The 6967-nt window shown below is 54.4% G+C and overlaps 1 long non-coding RNA gene across 1 annotated transcript; it reads right to left on the bottom strand.

Annotated features, from left to right (window-relative positions):
- Positions 1 to 4791: 4791 nt before the first annotated feature.
- LOC112965138 lies at positions 4792 to 6599 on the bottom strand. Its single transcript, XR_003253179.1, has 3 exons — positions 6293 to 6599; positions 5706 to 5777; positions 4792 to 5395 (listed from the first exon to the last, which is right to left on the bottom strand). It is a non-coding gene; the product is annotated as an uncharacterized LOC112965138 (long non-coding RNA).
- Positions 6600 to 6967: the final 368 nt, after the last annotated feature.

Raw genomic sequence — 6967 nt, 5'->3', positions numbered from 1 at the left:
GGAGCGCAGCCGCCGGGGGTGCGCAGCTGCCGCGGGAGCGCAGCCGTCGCGGTGCGCAGCCCCTCGGAGCGCAGCGCAGCCTCCAGCCCCGGAGGCAGCGGCCGCCGCGCACCCCCCTCCCGGCGCGCCGTGGCCGCGGCTCCCGCGGCGGATGAAGCCGAGACCCTTTTTCTAGGCTGCGCTTGACGGGGTCCCCGACAGCGGCGGGGCAGCGGAGCAGCCGCCTTTCCCTGCGAGYGGAGGCTAGGCTGGATCTTCAAGTCTTTGCAGCTTCAGCGTTCGTGAACTTGAGCTTTGGTTTTGTCAGAGCCAAATATTCAGTATTCCCTCTTCTTTCTCYGCTCCTTCTGTTCGGGGGGGAGATGGATTTTAAGTTGTGCCAGTCCAAGAAGGAGCACGGGGTTAAACATACCCCCCGAAAGAATGCTGTTAAAATGGAAAAGATGTAGAAATCCCCAGCAGAAAAGGCATGGCCCCTCTCCAGGCTGAATGATTCATTGTAGGAGAGAAGGAAACTGGAGGGCRGCCAGACCCCAACCCCCGGGTGAATGTCAGGGACAGAGGGGGCATTTTTGCAACAGAAGTTGAATGTTCAGATCRATTCAGGAGAAAGTCCAGCATGGCTGGAAAGGCCTGGAGAGGCTCTGGAGCATACAGCCTGGGAGCCACTAGTGACTAATGCTGGGAGGGGAAGGAGCCCTCCTGCCTCCGTCTCTCCAGGTGTGGATGTGAGCCGATGGCTTGCTTGTACCGCTGCGCGAACGCCTCTCCGTCCGTTYGGGGTTTCCTCTTTCCCTGTTGCGTTTCTGGCAGCGCTGCCCGTCTGCCGCTGGGATGGGGGTGACAGGGAGGCACCTGCCCCGGCCTGCGGGCCGGGTGCTGCTGCGCTGCACTTCCCAAAAATCATGCTTTGGGAAAGGAAACTCAAGACCAGTGTAGGGGCTGAGGCTGCATTCAGGGACCCAGAAAGGACCCTGGGCAGCCCAGAGGGTGCTGACTCCTTCCAAGGAGGGAGCCCGGATCGGGCGAGGTGCGCAGGTCTGCCTTCAGCAGCTCCCGGAGCTGCCTTTCACCCCACCTGGGAATTAACCCCCTCAATTCTGGGCTTTTTGGGCTCGACTATCCTGTAGTCGCAGCGCTGGCGGCGGGACATCAGGGAGCCGTATGTCCTGGCTCGGCGGAGGGCAGCGGGGGTCTGGGGAAGGCCCCGTGCTGCTTCCTCCCTGCAGGCAAAGCTAGGGCTGCCTGCGGGTCCGGTGCTGTCGCACTTGGGACGGGGGGGCCCTGAAAGAGGGAGACCCTGAGCGTGGGGGGACTCAGGTCTTGGGACCCGCTGAGCTCCCTCTCTCGGGGCTGAGGGCAAGAGAGCCGAGGGCTCCGACAGCGGGGATGGGATCCCCAGGCAGCCCGACCGGCTCGGCAGGGCCGTCGAAACAGCCCCTCGCCCCCCCTCCGCCAACCCCGCGGCACGCGCTGGTGCCGGCTGCCGCCCCGGYGAGGGCTGGCGGGGGGAGAGGAGTTTGCACCATCCGAGGCGCGAGCACGTTCCTCCCCAAAGGCCCCGTTCCCAGCAGYGAGGGCTGAGGGAGCGATGCCAGCCTCGAACGAAGATGTGAAAAGCAGGTTACGTTTCTAGTCTTCAGGGGTGTCAGAGGAGGGCTTGAAGACAAGAAATGCCACACCTGGGGTGGCACCTCGGGACTCTGAGCAGCACCAGGCCCCGGGAGGCAGCAGAGACGGGCCTCCTCTGAGCGTGGGTGTCTGGGGCTCAGGAAGATGGGCTTCCCTGCCCTGCCCTGCCCTGCCAGCCAGCCCAGGATGCTCTGGGCACTGCTTCCGACAGATGTCGACGCACCTCTGCAGGCTGTAGACCTGTAGGCCGGGATGAAACCGCGTTCTTCATGTCTGGATTGTGCAGGCTCAGGAAGCAACGCGTGATGTGGCCCGGGGCCACCTCTGTCCCTGCACCACGGAGAGCCGTGTCTGCACCTCCAAGTGTGTCCACACGCACCACGGGGAAGGCTGCGCTTATTATGCCCAATTTGTTAATTCCTGTGCCAGAGTTTACAAACATCTGCGAATCCAGGGAACACTCCCGCTCTGTGGAAATACCTCTGCAGTCCAGATGGGGAAGCCAGTGCCAGACCGGTTAAACAACTTGCTGGAGAAGCCAGGGGGAGATTGCGAATTGAGGAGCTGCTGCCGCCCGTCCCGTGCTCAAGGCGCTGCCGGAGTCGGAGCCAGCTCCCGCCCAGCTATGCTGCTAGAAAGACAGAGCAACCCTGCTGAAATCAACAGCCCCGTGCTGTAAACAGGAACAGAGGCTCGGACACAGCGTCCAGCCCAGCCTCAGCCTGCTCTTCAGAGAGGCTTTTTCCGCTGGGGAAAGGTAGGTTGTAGGGTTGCGTGTTAGCTCAGGGCTGAGTGCCAGGGTGCCCCTGGTGACTGAGCATTCAAAGCATAGTAGTGACAGAGCAAATAACTGAGCGCCGGTTTGGCAAGCGATCAATCATGCTGGAACATTTCCTGCAGGTAATAAGGAGCCAGGCCTGTGATCTCAGCTGATGCAGTTAGGGGTTGCCTAGGAAGTACCATCCTACGGCACTTAGTGCTTTGACAAGGAGCCGCTGTACGACTTGATCTCGGTGGCTCCTTCAGTCGGAGGCCGTGGGACAAATTCCTGTTGCAACGCGGGCATCTTGCTGTCTGTGCTCGGGCAGCTGCCATGGTGATTAGCACCAGAGATCAGAGCAGGGCTGTCAAGATCTGAAGATGAATCTCTGCAGCTCAAACCAGGCTCTGTAATCTGCCCAGAAACAATGTTCTCTGTCTTGCTGGCTCAGAATGCAGACAGCCACCAGCCTCCAACCCAAAATTAGCCCTTAAGGCTCCAGTCCAAAGCGCCTTGAAACATATGGGCTTCAAGCAACCCCCTCCCTACCTCAGTTCCTGTCTGCCCACTGCGTAGGCATCTTGTACACCAAGGCTCTACCCAGAGCCTGCTGAGAGCAGAGACCGAGGCCCTCGCCCAGCAGGGCACGAGGTCCCATATGCAGGGGTGGGATGCTCTGCTCCAGCCCTGCAGCTCAGCTGACCTGTTTGGACAAGGCTGCTGCTGCGCCTGAGCTGGCTGGGAAGTGGCCTGCCCTCGCTGGGGGCCACGTACTGCAGGCCTTGGCAGCGGGCGGCTGCGGGAGCTCGCTCCCTCTCCGAACAAGGAAGGAGCTGGTTGTGGCGACCGCCTCTGCGTCTCGAAGCTTGTCTGCCCCACGTTCGCATTAGTGAGGAAGAAAGTCATTCTGCTTTGAAGTTCTAATGGGGCAACGACGTGGAAAGAACAGAAGCGGCATTAAATCCTGCAAAGTCGTGATGATTTAAACACGACTTGGTGCGCACAGGTCGAGTCAGGGCCTCTGGCCTGCTGTGGCTTGTCTATCCTCGGCAGTGCCAGTTTAGGCTTCGAGCTCATCAGCCGTGCACTGTGCTGCAGCTTAGCTGGAGGAAGACCACTGTGATGCTCTGTGCAGAGCACCCTGGATCGGTCTTCCCCTCCATCCGCCTCCTAATACCACACAAGCGCCCCATCCTCCAGCAGTTACTTTACTGCCAGTTTTCAGGTGATGCTCCTCCACAGATGTTCTCCAGGGTTCTTCCTTCTTTTGATGCACAAATTAGCAAGACCAGGGACCAYGTGTCTCCTTAGGAATATTCCTATCTCTTCTCCTTCCCTCCAAGGAGAGAGGCAGGCAAGGAAACCACCATGTGAAATCCTTGCGAAAGCTCCACTCCCGGCCACTTGGGCTAGATGTGTAGCRAGAGGCAGGACTTTGGGTGCAGAGGTGGTGAGTGCTTCAGCTCCTCAGGCTCAGCAGCCCATCCTGTCCAACCCTGGGCATGTCAGTGAGTATTTGGGCACCTCTGCACATTGTCTGGGGAGCAGGGACGATGATGGTGTTTCTTTTGTCTCATCAACTCAGGTGCTCTGTGCTCTTCTTGTTCACCATTTCCCAGCTGCACGAGGCCCTGGGATTCAGCTGGGAATGACAACCGTGTTATTAGCACATCATATTAAAAAAAGCATTATTGCAGGTAGACAACACTAGCAAAGTTCAGAAGAGCTGAGTGCTAAGCCACTCACTGCACAGAGAGCGGAGTACCCTGGAGTCCCTAGGAGGGAAGGCAAGACCTCGCAGACTCCTCAATAGATACGTAGTATGTGGCGGGTGACCAGCATCTAACTCCTTTCCTTCATCTTTACTAAACAYGTGCTGCATTAAGAAAACATGAGGTTGTTTTTCTCCCTTTCTAAGTCCAGGCTTGAGAGTTAGAAAACAAGGATCAGATCTGAGCCGTGAGAAGTCACTGCCGAAGTGTTCATGGAAGTGCAGCCCACTCCCGGGCTCCCTCTCGGTACACGCTAACAGCATCAGAGCAACGCCCAGGTCCGGGAGGGCTCCCAGCCCTGTAGACCCTTAACGGTGTCTGGAGACCCAATGTCCTCTTGGACTGGCTCAGCCACTTCCCTATCTAAAAGGCAGTTTATGTACCTTGGGTACAAGCCGGGAACATTCTGCAGAGGCCCTGGCTGCAGGGCTGACACTGATTTCTAGAGGTGGTTTTGCAGGGATAGAGTCAGCAATAATGAATAGGCAACAAGTGAGTCAGGGGAGCTGCTCTGTATTTATAGTGGAGCAAGCCTCGCCATCACCTGGCCTATTTTTGCTTTAATTTCCATGCACACTACAATAATATATCACCATTAATACGAGGGAAGATAAATATAATTGAAACAAGCTGGACTGAGCATAGCAACCCAGCTGTCCAGCTACGCCCTAGCGTGTGTAGCTTGACAACACACTACTCAAAAGTTTTGAGCCAGATCTTAATCTCCACCAAACCYGAATTACACTAGCTGTAAGCTCAGCCCTTTCGTCCTCTGCTCTGCTGCAATGTCACTCCAGGGTTGTTATAAGCAACTCAGAGGAAGTAACAAGGGAATATTATGCACTGGCATCTGAGGTGCAGGAAGTTTTAAAGGCAGCTACACTCCTGTGTTGTGGCCTTCAGGAAGATTTGTACAGTTTAAGTCCATGCTGAAGTCTGGTCTCCAGCAGCAGTGCTCACATGGATACATTTTTTATGAAATCTGTACAAATGGCAACCTAATTCAAGAGTAGTCGTAAGCAGTCATGTGTCTGTGCTTCCTACAGCGGGATGCAGTGGGCAGTGTGGGKTTTTTTTTGAGTGAGGAGCACAGAGACCCTGTTCTGAAGCTGGTCACTTGTCTCTGGCTAAGAGCTTCTCCTTGGTGTGTCGTGGGCAAGTTCCCAACGGGCTTCAGCAGCAATCCCCGGAGCCATCGGGAATGCTGGGGTCACGGGCAACATCCGCCGAGCTGCAGGAAGGAGCAATACAGAGTCATTTCCATTAAACTGCTGTATCTTCTCAGCAAAATAATATCATCTGATGTAGAGACAAGCTGTCAGTGCGAGTGGGAGCTTTCAYGGGGACTGTGTCCAGCTGGAGCAGTCAGAATTCCAGGAGTATCTATTTGAGCACCCTCACTTAGGCGTGTTAGTGGAATATCCTCCTTGATTGAAAAAGGAAACAATCAGAGGAGTCAAAGCCCCTGAAGGGATTTCCTACCACCTGCCAGCAAGTGCAAAACCAGGGTGTGAACATGCAAACATTCCAGAAATACTTACTCTGGGCTTCGGGCCTCTGTCACAACCGAGGAAGTTAGCTCCAAAAAGTGTTCTTATCAGCGAAGGCACGACCTAAGAGGAAGAGAGAAAAAAATACTAAGGATCACATCACTGCAAGGGGAGCAGCGCCCTGTGTTTGTGCATGGTCTTGTGCTCGGGAGCAGCGCAGTCCATCACCTGGAATTGTTTGCCCAGCAAACGTTGTGCCCTCTCAAAGCCGCTCGAGAATCAGTGCGCCAGTTTACAGACCCACAGGGAAAACAGTCAGATTGCATTTCATGTTACAAAATGGTCATGGCTTGCCATGTTAACTGGCAGCGAGATTTAAGATGTTGGCAAGGAGGCTGCTGTTGGGTAGGGGACTGGTTATGTGATGGTCTGGGCTGGAAGTTTAAGGTTAGAAATCAGTTCTCTTCAGTGCAGTCACCCTGGGAGAAAAGTCCAGTTTTTAGCAGCAAAGTTTTTATGTCACAAAAATTATCATCTCGTCTGTCTGTCATGAACCTCTCAGGGGGGAAAAAAAAAAAAGGAACAAGGTGTAACATCACCCTGAAGACAATTGTACTTGGAGAAGTGGAAAGAAGTACCTGAAACACAACCGTGTTGTTGCGGTCCATGTCGACAAGAGCACGTCAATCTCCAGAGAAGGGGAAGGAAAAGCTGGAGGAAAGGGCAATTTCCTCTCTCTGTCTATGATCCAAGGCAGAATTGGTGAAATCTCTGGACCTCTTCCTGGAGGGCAAAGCAGGGCAGCATTCATTCAGGGGAAGATGGACAGTCTGAAAAATTTTAGGCAACTTTCAGTGAAGCTGGAATTATTCCAATCCTGCTGAATGAGAAAAAAACATCTCCTCTCTTTGAAGAGCAACACAATGACTCCAGAACTTCCTCCAAAACTTTCATCAACTGATGGTCCACCACAGAGCAGCTGCCTCCCCTCAATTCCCTCAGCTGGGAGAAACCAGAAGAAAACCCTCCCCTTCCTCATRTGAATAATCTTGAGTCCTTCACACTCCAATCAGGCAAACCTAAGGCTGCTCAAATCACCTATGAAACAGAAATCATGCTGTTTTCAAACACAGCTTCTCATGAATGATATATTTTTTCCTTCATGATCAGAAAAGTTCTTGAAAATTGTTAAGTTTTTCAAGAATGGCAAACCCAGTTTTTCCAGGGACTTTTTCATTGTTAAACCAAAGACTTAGCTATTTCATCAGAAAGGTCTTGCATTTCCCTTTCCTCTGCAGGAGCCTTGCTACAGC

The sequence above is a fragment of the Apteryx rowi genome, unplaced genomic scaffold (assembly GCF_003343035.1).
Source record: "Apteryx rowi isolate R43461 unplaced genomic scaffold, aptRow1 scaffold_202, whole genome shotgun sequence".
NCBI classification, from domain to species: domain Eukaryota; kingdom Metazoa; phylum Chordata; class Aves; order Apterygiformes; family Apterygidae; genus Apteryx; species Apteryx rowi.
Note: the sequence above shows the minus strand (reverse complement) of the source record. Positions and strands in the feature narration are given on the sequence as shown.